Source organism: Sus scrofa, chromosome Y (assembly GCF_054392235.1).
Source record: "Sus scrofa isolate SSC_HxYL_T2T_F1_AM1 chromosome Y, Sscrofa_HxYL_maternal_Yorkshire_Landrace_v2.0, whole genome shotgun sequence".
Classification (NCBI taxonomy): Eukaryota; Metazoa; Chordata; class Mammalia; order Artiodactyla; family Suidae; genus Sus; species Sus scrofa.
In genome coordinates this window covers 8,276,422-8,289,682 of record NC_139402.1, presented here as the reverse complement: position 1 = coordinate 8,289,682, position 13,261 = coordinate 8,276,422, and the positions used below count along the sequence as shown (strand labels likewise).

Below are 13,261 nucleotides of genomic sequence, written 5' to 3'. Positions count from 1 at the left end.
TAAAAAGACCAAAAAAAAAGAAGGTACAATCATGTAATGATTTTGCATTTGATTATATCTGCAGTTTACTTTACAAGTTACCCATTTCCCTGTCCTTGCTATCTACTGGATCTGAAATCTAGGCTATCGCCATGTCTGCCTCACTAAAGATACACACGGGAGGCGAGAGAGAGAAAGGTGAGGCGGGTGGTGGTCAGGATGGCACTGTGTCACCTGAGTATTAAAACACGTGGCCGACGGGGCTCGGCCATGTGGGGACAGCGGGATCTACCACACGTCCCACATGCCCCAGGGGGACCGGAGGGCAGATCCTGCTTCCCCAGGATGTGAGGGAGAAAAAGCCGACTGAAAGTCCTACTTGGAAGTTCTGTTCCAACAGAATAGCCGACGCCTAAAGGCTTCTTTTAAATTCCATTCGAGCATGCTGCTGGATGTCAGAGATTGGGAATGGTCATTAAGTGTCACAGAACTCAAATCCAGTGACCTCGACGTCCCTGCACACCAGTGCTGGAAACGACTGCAGCCCCTCCCCAAAGCATGCCGGGGACAAGCCACCCAGCACTCTGAGAGCTGCTTCTGCAGCCTCCCGTGGAATGTATCTTTAATGCTACATGTAAGCACACGGGTCTGTCCCTCTCAACGTTTTCTGACTTGCTCCTGCAACAGCTTTCCACTAGACTATCCTTCTTGCATCAGAGTGTACTGGCAATACCAGCTTGTGCTGCGGAGCTGGAAGAGCCACATCAGACTTTTAGACACTGCACTAAGAGTCCTGAACCCGGGGAGTTGCCATCGTGGCTCAGCGGAAACGAATCCAACCGGGAACCATGAGGCTGCGGGTTTGACCCCTGGCCTCCCTCCATGGGTTAAGGATCTGGCGTTGCTGTAAGCGGTGGGGTAGGTCACAGATGCGGCTCAGATCCCACTTGCTGTGGCTGTGGTCTAGGCTGGCTGCCACAGCTCCACTTCGATCCCTAGTCTGGGAACTTCCATATGCCGTGGGTGCGGCCCTAAAAAGAAAAAAAAAAAAAAAAAGAATCGTGAACCTCAGAAAGATGGCAAAGGCCCACAAAAAGTCATGAAAATAGAGGCTGCATTCACTCCGGATCAAACATCAGATCATTATTTTGACATATGCCCTGATTTTCTTTGGGCATAAAAATTATGAAGAAGCGAAGCAGTGGAACCTGTGAGAACAACAGGACGTCAGGCTGCAGGTTACCCTGCGTGGGGCCAGATGCAGCTAGTTCCTCAGCCTGGCCCAGCGTGTTCCCATCCCTCCACCTCTGCCCTGACGGGCGCAAACTGAGACCCGAGACTGCTCCTCAGCCAAATCCACGTGCAGAGTGTCACCGACTGACACACAGACCTTCACATCTCCCAGCAGCCGCCTTCTCGAGCCACCAACCCACGTCGCACACCACCTCATATCCATTCCACATCCCAAGATGCTCACATCTCTCTGTTTCCAGCTGCCTCGTCCCACCTGGGGCACTCAGGTGTGTGCTACCACGCCAGCCACCTGGGCATCCTTGACAGGCCAACACCATCGACCTGGTCAAGCCCAGCCCTCCCGTGGTACCCGTCTCCCCCGGGGCCACCGAGCACCATCCACACGTTCTACCCTCATGTCTGTTAGTCCCGGCCTCTCCCTTCACCCACATCCACAGACCCCAGGGCTCTCCCTGTCTCCCCAGCTTGGTGGCAGGACGCATCCACCGTCGGCTCAGAGAGAAATGCCACCTCACCCCCAAATAACAGAAAATTCAACTTCAAAGTGAACCCGACCAATTACTTGTGTGTTACTTTTCTTTTTTTGTCACCCTCATTGTGAAAAGTGCTTTTTGTCAGTGAATACGTTTTGATACACATACACACACACACACACACACACACACACACACACATAGAATAAGAATGTTCAGAAACTGCTCAGCAATGGGAGTTCCTGCTGTGGCTCAGTGGGTTAAGGACCCAACTAGTAGTATTATCCATGAGAATGCAGGTTGCTGCAAGCTGTGGTGTAGGTGGCAGATGCAGCTCAGATCTGACGTTGCTGTGGCTGTGGTGGAGGCTGGCAGCTGCAGCTCCAACGTGACCCCTAGCCTGGGAACGTCTAGGTACAGCCCTAAAAAGACAAAAAACAAACCAACCAAACAAAAAACCCACAAAAACCTGCTCAGCGATGAGTCTAACTACAGCTAGGCAATCCTGTTGACACAACTGTGCTTTAATTTCGGCTTTCCAAGTCACTCCCCTATTGGGACTGTGCCCAAGGTCCAGGCTGGCTGCTGTGGACAAGGGCCTGTGGGGACGCTTCCCGCCAGCCTCTGTCAGTCTCCCGGGTAGACTCAACTTCTACTTGCACTTGCCTGAACTGTGACGGATTTCCCTAACCTTCAAGGGCAACTTCTACCACGGAAGCTACCCAAAAGCCCTTGCTACCCACGGTCCCACCGCTTAGGTTTATACCCGCTCCTGTCCTAGGATTAACTAGAAAGGGGTGTGATGATGGGGACTCCTCTGGCCTTCTTCCCTTCAGCAATTCCTCCCCCCTACACAGATCCTACTGTCGGCTGTGTTAGATACGCTGCAGGCTGACTGCGTCACCACCGAAAGTGCATATGCACACACGCGCATACACACACACACGTGTGAGGGATATGCGTGCATGCAGGGGTTGATGTGCACATACATATACGGGTATGTATAATACATTTGTGTGTGTGTATTTACATGCATGTATGTGTATATACATGTGTGTGTGTGTATATCTGTATGTTACCTCCTTGCTGGGGAGCAAATAATTTTGTAAAGTTGTCTACGTTATTGAGAGCCCTTAGAGATGCAGGTCTTGTGTGAAATCAGAGGGGAAAAAAAATAAAGCTGTCATCAGTGAACTGGTCAACTCTAGAACCGCTGCTCTTTGCAGCGAGCCATCAATATTTCAAATCCTCAGATATCTGCTATATCTCTGTTAAATCTAGGGCTTTATTTTCCAACCAAACATCCGTAAAAGTCTGTTGGCTATATTTTCAAAAGAAAGAGAATGAAAGACCTAAACACAAGAAACTGACTCACGAGGGCGCGTGTCCTTTCAAACAGACAAGAAAACCTTTCGAAAGAGAAAAATAAGAATAGACGATGTGGGAGTTTCCATCATGGCTCAGTGGTGACAAACCCAGCTGGTATTCATGAGGATGCGGGTTCGATCCCTGGCCACGCTCAGTGGGCTAAGGATCCGGTGTTGCTGTCAACTGTGGTGTAGGTTGCAGATGTGGCTCAGATCCCATGTGGCTGAGGCTGTGGCTGTGGTGTAGGCCTGCAGCTGCAGCTCTGATTCAACCCCCAACCTGGGAGCTTCCATATGCCATGGGTGCAGCCCTAAAAAGACCAAAAAAAAAAAAAAGATAATATTAAACACACATGTTTTATGAGTTTTTGGGAACAATTAGAAAAAATATGGAAACCAACGTTACGGTGTCCACCAGCCTCACTCGTGTCAGACAGTCCACAGAATTCCCACGTGGCTGCACACACACGTGGTGCAAAGAGCAAATCTAGAAGGTTCATCTAATGACGATCACAGTTCACGAAGTGAATCAAATAACCATGAGATGCATATGAAAATGTACAGAGCACACTCACTGCCGAGAAATGAAGCTAAGAGGGGAAAAGCCATCTGCAGGAAAAACACCCATGGAGACCCTGTGGCAAAGCGCTGTCCTCACTGAAGAAGAGGCTGGGAATAAATTGTCAAGCAGTGCCAGAGAGAACAGAAATAAGGCCCCACAGAAAACAGCATTTCCTTGGAAAGAATTCATTACCTTGAAGGAAATTAAAGAGAAGTATTGTACTTTCAGACAGAGAAATATTTCACACGCAAATGTCAGTTCCAAAACAAACAGATGTGAAAAAGGAAAGAACGTGAATTAGTATGCTGGCTGTCAGCATACTTTTCTCTCTTGGAGAATCTCTTGTTATTTAGACTAAGTACTAAGCCTGTCAACAGTAACAAGATGAGGAGCCAGCATAAATTACTGGGACCCAAGAGCACAGAAGAGAGCCAAGGGCACAGCTAGGTCACGTGTTGGTTCCCACGAAAAGATCTGGGGCCAATGTCCAACCATCCGTCCATGCAGACTGAAATGTGGTTTCTGTTTTCCCGACCAGGGACCCCAGACGCCTCTGGGTGCAGCCAAGTGGGGAAATGTAATGTAGGCAGGTGGGAGGGCTCCTGCTCGGGCTGCGGGTGTGATGGGCAGAGAGCGGCCCACAGGCTGCACTCCTTTCAGCCAAGGAAAGCCGGCTGTGCCCACCTGCTGGGGCTGGGCTGAGGGTCAAGAGAATCATGGAGCAGGAAGCAGCAGGAACACCTTCTGAGATGGGCAGGCGACCTCTAAGTGTCAGCTGTCTTTCAAGGTACCTTTTAGTTTTCTTTTCCAGACAAAAAAGTATTTGACTAAAATCCCTAAAGTCCCCTACTGCAGGGAGCACCTTCACGCAGTACAGAGAAAAACCCTTGGGCCCAGGAGAGCAGAGGTCACAAGAAGGCAACACTTGCAAAAGACAAGAAGAAAGAGGAGGATGAGGAGGCCAGGGAAGAAAGGGAAAGGATAAGAAGAAGAGAAAGAAGAAAGAAGAATCTGAGAATAATAACTAGCAGCTGAGGTATATATACTGGAAGACGCAGTGAGATAAATCTGACTCACTAGATGTTATTAAATCCTGACGTTTTTATTCTGCTTGAGGCTTATAAAGCATCTTGTAAGATTAGGATGTGAGATGCTCTATTTTACCAACGAGGGAATGTGCCTTTGGAGAGACATGCCCAGGCCATACACCAGATGGAAGGAAAAACTGAGGTGTCCACTGCCGGTTCGGCGAAGCTCACCTTGGGTTTGCACCGAATCACAGCCCTGGGAACTGTGGAAACCGGAACGCTGCACAGCTCTGTCAAAGACTTGCTTTGAGAAGGAGCCAGACGACCCCATTCTCATGAGACTCTACCAGCGCACACCTAGAGGAAATGACCAGCGCTCTCACCATGGTTTGGGTGAAAGTCACTAACTCACTGACACACGCTTGCAAACTCATAAAAATGGAAAGCTTTTGCTAAAAATAGGAATTCTTGAAGCAACGATGATTGATGTGGACGTCTGTGCTTACTGTTCAGGAGAGCAAGCCACTTCTCTTCCATCACCAAGTAGCCCAAGGCCAAATAAACAGCCCAGTCTTTGATACACGTCTCCAGGTGGAAAGACCTTCCAGAAACTGCCTCCTGGCCGGGACGGAGTAGGTACATAGTGCTACGTGGATAAGATTCAAAATCTGTAAATCAACAGTCATATATTAAAAACATTTACGGAAAGAAGCAGTGGTGAGCCAGTCGATAAATGTGAGCACAGAGGCTCCAGCAGGCAGAAGGGACAGAGCATCTCCGTCTCCGCCTCAGCCAGGAAGGGCACAGACTGAGATGCCAACTCAAAGGGAGAGTTAGCTGGTCCAAAGCCCCGAAGGGGAGACTCCAGCGAGAGAGACAGAGGAGGGAGGAGGACATGCTCAGCCAGGAGAAGAGTTTGTGCAAAGGCAGCGACACCACAAAACTCGTGACCCTGGAGAACTGAACACACAGTTGCTGAGGCGCTTGACACGTGGGAGGGCGGCAGGTGAAGAAAGATGGCGACAGAGAGTCTCAGAGGGCCACGAAAAGAGGGCACACCAACTGCTATGCTATTACTGGTGTTATGTATTACTACCTTGTAATTACTTTTATTTACATTTAAAAAAATTTTTGGCCACAGCCACAGCATATGGAAGTTCCCCGGGCCAGGAATCAAACCTGAGCTGCAGCTGTGACCTACACCGCAGCTGCAGCAATGCCAGATCCCTAACCCACTGTGCTGGGCTGTGGATAGAACCCACGCTGCCACAGTGACAACGCAGGATCCTTAACCAGCTGCACCAGAGCAAGAGGTCCAAATTGATTATTTATTTTAAAATGTTTATTTCCGCCTTTTTTGAAGATCAGAGATAAATTCTTAAAAAGAGAAGAGGAAGACGAATGGATGGAAAGGGGAATAAAAGGAGGAGAAAGACAGAGAATGAGCATAACAGGTCTTCTAATAACCCTCCAGATGATGAATACGCACTTACGGGGCCTTACGGAAGGACCAATGTGGGGCACAGCACCATCACCGATAAAAACTACGCCAAGGGGCGGAAGACAAACAGGTGTTTCTGATCTCAAGGCTCTCTCTCTCTGGGAATGCAGAAGACCAGACACAATCAGGTCTCATGGCCGTGCCCGGAAGATCATGTGACAGGGGAAAAACATCACGGAGAAACATTTCTGGGGAAGCACAGCAAAGAGGGTGCTGAGGCAGACGATGACGGAAAAGCAGGACACGTGGAATTGGATGGGGGGTGAGGAGGAAGGGCCAGGGTTTGCAGACAAGGAGGGTCCCATGAACAAAAGCTCTGAAGACAAACTGTCCATAAGATGCAGAGCATCCACAGCACACACGATGGGATGCTGGGTCCATCCGTTTGAAGAGAGTGGAGAAGATGTACTGAAGGGACATCCTTAGATGCCATGACCTTACAGAGATGGGACAGTAAGAACTACAGTCAAACAGGGCTGGGGATCAAAGTGGCAGGACCCTGGAATACCTGGGAATACTCTGGGCAAGTATTTATTACCGCATTACTCATCAAGGTCTCCCTGTTGGGGTGATCCTGGAGCTACAACGATGAATGAAACCCTCTCCTGTCTTCAAGGAACCCAGAGTGTAGCAGAGTCACACCTGAAAGCAACCCCAAGTCGATGCAGAGAGTGACAGAAGAGGACTCAGAATGATGAGGCTTGGCAGGTGTCAGAGGAAGCCTTGCACGGCACAGGGGATGTTTGCACAGGCCGCCTGGGGTGAGGTGAACAAAGCGGGCAGTGGAGGGAGAACTGGAGTCAGGGCAAGGGAACCACGTGTGCAAATGAGGCCTGCAGGAGAGCACACAGGCAAGGAAGACGAGGGAGCAGCTCGGCACACAGACACAGGGCTGCTGCTGCAAACGGGGCCAAGGGCCAAGACCCCATCAGACTGGGGAGAGAGCCAATGACAAAAGCAGAGTTCTCAGCCCAGAGGCATCATATTGACCAAAAGCAGGGGCTTTGGAGTTATATAACTCTCGGATTCAGGCTGGTTCCCCTCTCAGCGGCAGAACCTTGGGGGAGCTACTGAACGTCAGGAAACTTCAGGCTCCTGATCTCAAAAGGGATGAAATAACGACCCACCTCTTGCCCAGGTTGTAGGGTAGAAAAAATGATGCAGCAATGGCTACGTGTTTAGTGGAATATCTGGCTCCTTGGGGGCACTGTGTAAACTGTTCCTAACATTATTTAAATGTCACACGTTTGGGCCACAAGCAGGGAATAGGGGTTCCTGGGGATTCAGGAGCAGAAATTCACGGAAGAGGCGCCTGGCAAGGTCTAGCATCTGGGAGATGATGACTCAGGCCAGGACACAGCAAGGGGCTGATCGTGTGGCTGAAAACCAACCCAAGGGAAAGGCCAGAGGTGTGGCCTGGAAGGGACAGGCGGGAAGCAGGTTTCTGGATCTAGGACACCCAGGCAGATTCACAAAATAACCCCCACAAGAGCTTAGGGCCAGAATGTCTCCAAGGAGACGGTGCAGGAAACCAACACGAAGAATGCAGGTGTTTTTACTTTTATAACCACCAGAGCAACAAACTGCCTTTAATGCTGAGAAATTAAGGTTCCAACCTCTTGAAATCACTGGATGGTCTGCATCACAATATGACCACTCTATACCGGTTTTGTTTGTTTTTGTTCAGACAATTTTTTTTTTTTTTTTGGTCTTTTTGCCTTTTCTAAGGCTGCTCCCGCAGCATATGGAGGTTCCCAGGCTAGGGGTCGAATGGGAGCTGTAGCCACTAGCCTACACCAGAGCCATAGCAACGTGGGATCCAAGCCGCGTCTGCAACCTATACCACAGCTCACGAATACGCCAGATCCTTAACCCACTGAGCAAGGCCAGGGATCGAACCCACAACCTCATGGTTCCTAGTCGGATTCATTAGCCACTGCGCCACGACGGGAACTCCTGTTCAGACGACTTCTGAGAGCAGTTCGAGGTTCACGGTAAAATGGAGAGCCAGGTACAGAGATGTCACATGAACACCCAGCTCCTGCACGTGCAGAGGCTCCTCCACTATCAACCGGAGGGGAGACGTTTTTCAACCGACGAGCCCACACAGACAGGATGTCATCAGGCTACGTCCATACATGCTGGGGTTCGTCCTTGCTGCTGGACACGCTGTGGCTCTAGACTTTTTATCCAACATTACAGTATCACTCAGAGCCTTTCCACCGCCCTGCTTTCCCTCCGTTCTCTGCTTCTTCATCCCTCGCCCTTTGCCTCCCCAGCCTCAACCCTCGGCAACCCCCGATCTTTTTACTGTCTCCACAGAGTGGGGCCCACACAGCCTTGGAGCCTTTTCAGATGGGCGTCTTTCACTCAGAAATATGCATTCCCGGTTCCTCTGTGTTTTCTCGTGGTCCGATAACGCATGTCTTTTCACACTGGACACTGGTCTGTGGTCTGGATACACCACGGCATGTCTCTGTTCACCTACTGAAGGGCATCTTGGTAGCACCCAAGCTGTGGGAATTGTGCATACAGGTGCTATAAAGATCCATGTGCAGGTGTTGTGTGTGGATGTGAGTTTTCAGCTCCTTCGGACAGACACTGAGGAGCGCTCTTGCTGGATTGTATGATGAGAGCACTAGTTTCCTGAGACGCTTTCAAACTGTCTTCCCAAGGGACCAGACCATTCTGCATTCCTACCAGCAGTGAATGACAGCTCCTGTCACTCTTCACCAACATCTGGTGTTGTCAGTGTTAGGGATCTTGCCCTGCTGACAGTTGTGTAGTCGTACCTCGTTGCTGCGGGTTTTGTTTGTTTGTTTGTTTTGGCTTTTGAATGGCCATTCCTGCGGCATATGGAAGCTCCTGGTCCAGGGACTGAATCCGAGCCACAGGTGCAACCTACGCTGAGGCTATAGCAATGCCAGATCCTTTTACCTCTGCACAGGCTAGGGATCAAACCCGTGCCCCAACAGCAACCCAAGCCACTGCAGTCGGATTCTGTACCCACTGCACCACAGTGGGAGCTCATCAGTGTTTATTTGCAAGTCCCTGATGACACATGCATGTTTGCCATCTGTTTTCTATGCGATTTCGCTGGCAGACATTGCTTGCAACATAACAGAAATACCTGGAGAGATATGAGAGAGACGCTGTGTTTACAGGCACAAGATTTTGGTCCCCTTACCACTTGGAGCAGGTGGACCATCTGCCCAGAGCAGGGCAGGAATAAAGTCAGACCCCAGGCCCGAGAGGGGCTGCCACAACCCTCATGGAGCATGAGCAGCGCCCTGATCTTAAGAGGCTATGATGGTTTCTTGACAGTTGGGACAAGGACAAATAGCCCTAGGGAGTCAGCAAATACTGCAACAATTTGTATTAAGCTCTATCTGTAATCTTGAACTTCGCAGAACACACAGGTCTGTGAAACCCAAAAGAATATTCAAAATTACTGTGAGAAACCAGGTTTCTAGAGATAGGAAGCCACATCTCTCCTCGAATCTTATTAAAGGGCTGAAGATGCACATTCCCAGGTCTTGCAATTCAAACTGGACACGGCCCTGTGGGGCTCCTGGACACACCAGCCTTTCTGTGTCCCCCATTTCTTATTCTTAGGACATGGGCCTCGATCAGCCTCCTTGACTTTCTCTGAGTTCCCAGGGGCAGGTTCAGACAGGTGCTGATCAGGGAAGGGAAGGGAGGCAGAAACCAGGGAGGAGCCGTCTAGGACAGCTTAGAGTCCTTCCTTGTCCTTCTCCGTGGCTTTACTGCGCCCTAAACGCATCACCTGTGAGCTAAGGATGAGGCTCCCTGAGCCTAATGGCCTGTGGGTTGAAGATGAAGAGCACATGATGTTTTTCGGGAGCTTCCCTGGTTTGTTCTCATCTCTGATCACTAGACCCTTTTCTCCAGGACTGTTGTTCTCGGCAATAACCCAGCTGACCCCCACCAGAATCAGAGTGAGATCTCCTGACGCCCGCTTCAACGACTAAGATTCCCCTCAAAGAAAGAAGGAGGTGTATTTGCCCCAATCCTAATCCTTATCTGAAACCCCGTATTTCTCCTTTTTACCATAAAACTCCTCACAATTCTTTCTAATGGGGGGCTTAGTCCTTAGGGCATTAGCCCGCTGTGACCCTCCTTTGCCGAGCAAATCAATACAGCTATTTTTTTCTCCTTTACCCAAAACTCTGCCTCTGCGATTCAATTCAGCACCGGCAGACAGAGGCCGAATTTCAGCAACAAAATCACTGTAGTCTCCTATCAAGCCATTTAGAAAACTGATTCTAATGAGTTCTCTACTGTAGAAAGGTATTTACTATCAATACTACAGGCAGCTCTAAAAGTAATGCTTCTTGAAATGATTTTAAAATACTGATTTCCTAGTAAGACAACATTGTCAATCAAGGATACGTCAATAGAATACATTGTAAATAAATAAATAAAATTAACACGACATGGCAAATGAACTATACTTCAATAAAATAAATTAAAAATAATAATATACTGATTTCCTCATCATTTTGAAATCTGGAATTGATCATATCATGGCTATTAGGATGTACATTTTGTTGAAAAAAAAAAGTTTTATTCCTGGGAAGTGTAACTCAATTGCTTGTGCAAAAGTCAAAAGCTAACTTTCTTCTTTTTCCTTTTAGGGCCTCATCTTAAAAATCATCTCAGAAGTGTCTATTTGGATAATTAGAACTAGTCAATGTCAGAGTTACCTATTCCTAAAATACATCTTTTTTGGAGGGGGATTAAGGAATACAAAGAAGAACCAAAATATAAAAATAATTGGACAAACAATATTCAGATGAAATGTATTAGACGATTAATTATTCTTCCACTGTAGCTTATGCATAATATATTATGCTGTCCAAAGTTATTACATGTTCAAGACTCTCCCATTTTTCAATATTCAGAAAAATATAGCCGCCATAATGCAAGTCATATAAAAAAAAAAGTCACTGCTACTGGTATAAACTGTAAAGTGGACTATTTGCAAGATTTCCCTCCCCCCCCCCATCTTTTTAGGGCTGTACCAGCAGCATATGGAGGTTCCCCGGCTAGGAGTCGAATGGGAGCTGCAGCTGTCGGCCCACACCACAGCCACAGCAATGCCAGATTTGAGCCGCATCTGCAAGCTACACCACAGCTCATGGCAACACCGGATCCTTAACCCACTGAGTGAGGCCAGGGATCAAGCCCGTGTCCTCATGGATACACGTCGACTTCATTACTGCAAGATTTCCTTTAAAGGGGACGGTGGAGAACAGCAGAGACCATCTCCCCTCCTTCAAGCAGAAGGCACAGAGATCTCTGAAGCAAGGCCAGGTTCAGCGGTCAACACCAACACCGCCAAGGGCCAATGGCAGGGAAATTTTTCTCTAAGATCTGGTTTGGTGACAGCAACATAGTTCCAAATTCCTATTCATTTACTGAAAACACTGATGGCTGTGTGATGGGATTTCCAGGAGTCTCAAGTTGCAAGTTGGTTCTTGCATCATATGCTGGTTTGCGATCCGAAAAGAAGAGTTGCATTCATCTTGTAAACAGGTAGAAGCACAGAGCAAAATACCTCGGCGATGCATCGATGATAACAAGATTAAAGGGACTGATTTATTCTTGGAGAAAAATACCCAAAGTGGTCTGTAGACATTACGAATTGTAAAGGCGTGGGAGCTGGCACGGTGATAAACCTTCCCTAGTCCCACGATAACTGCGTGCGTTTGTCAATCTGTGTATTAAGCCGGTACGTGGATGACAGTGCTTTTGATTAGTAAGCATAGCGGGTGTCTTGGGGCCATCTGGAGTTTTATGGATAGACACAACTCAACTCAGCCAGGTGGTTTATGCTCCTCTGAATGCACACAGAGAAATCAGTAGCTGCTTCATATTACAAAAGTCAGCTTCCTGTTCAAGAGTCCAACTCCAGATGCTGCTCTTTTTCTTCACCATGTAGGTGATGCATTGGCTCAGAAACGGAGAGTTTCATGTCAGAAATATGTGGGGAGGGGTTTCCTGGTGGGTCAGAGGGTTATGGATCCAGTGTTGTCACTGCAGTGGCTTCAGTTGCAGGTGTGGCACAGGTTCAATCCCTGGCCGAGGAACCTCTGCAAGTGGGAGGTGCAGCCGTAAAAAAACAGCCAAAGAAAGAGCAAAAGAGGGAAGGAAGGAAAGAGGGAAGGAGGGAAGGAGGGAAGGAAGGAAGGAAGAAAGGGAGGGAGGGAGGGAGGGAGGGAAGGAAGGGAGGGAGGGAAGGAAGGAAGGAAGGAAGGAAGGAAGGAAGGAACGAAGGAACGAAGGAAGGAAGAAAGGAAGAAAGGGAGGTGTTGAAAGTATAATGAACTTAAGAAGGCTCAAAGCACTCTCATTTTGAGGGTGACAAGTGGCCTGCCTCTTTGGAAAGCAGGTGACAGGGGACTTAGCAATTACTTTCATTTTTATGTACATGGTGATTTTCTCCCAGGTAACAAGCCAGAATTTTCCAGGACTTCTTAAAATCTTTGCATCAGGTCATCCTTGGGTGATCCCATAAACACACTATTCCCGAAAGTGTATCCATGAAGCCTGGGGTATTCCCATTTTGAAAGGCATTCCGCAGTGACCAGATTAACTCCAAGTGGGCCCTGATCAGTGCCTCTGGTTGAGCATCTGCAGTAGAGGCATCAAAACATACTGATTCAGGGGTTCCCTGGTGGCCTAGAGGTTAAGGATCCAGCATTGTCACTGTTGTGGCGCAGGTTAGATGCCTGGCCCGGAAACTTCCACAGGCTGCAGGCACAGCACACACACACACACACACACACACACAAAACCAACAAACAGAAAACCGCATATAGATTCATGTGAGCCCAACCAGCTGTTTGATAAGCTCTCCCTACCTCCCTCCTTCTACCAGGCTGCTAGAATCAGGAGTCGATCCGCTCCAAATACTGAAAAGAGTTTACACTCCTTATCCAGAGGAAATGCCTGGTTTCCATGCTGCTTCACTTCGTGTCAGCATTTCAGCCTAAGCATCAGAGCTCGCTGACGGTGTCCTCGCCAAGCACACGATTCCTGACTGGGTACTCAAGCTTCTTTCCAATTCTGTG

At 48.6% G+C, this 13,261-nt stretch overlaps 1 long non-coding RNA gene across 34 annotated transcripts in view; it reads right to left on the bottom strand.

Annotated features, from left to right (window-relative positions):
• The window catches only part of LOC102166211 (uncharacterized), a 544,835-nt gene that overhangs the window by 511,184 nt on the left and 20,390 nt on the right, over nucleotides 1–13,261 (bottom strand). The window lies entirely within an intron of this gene.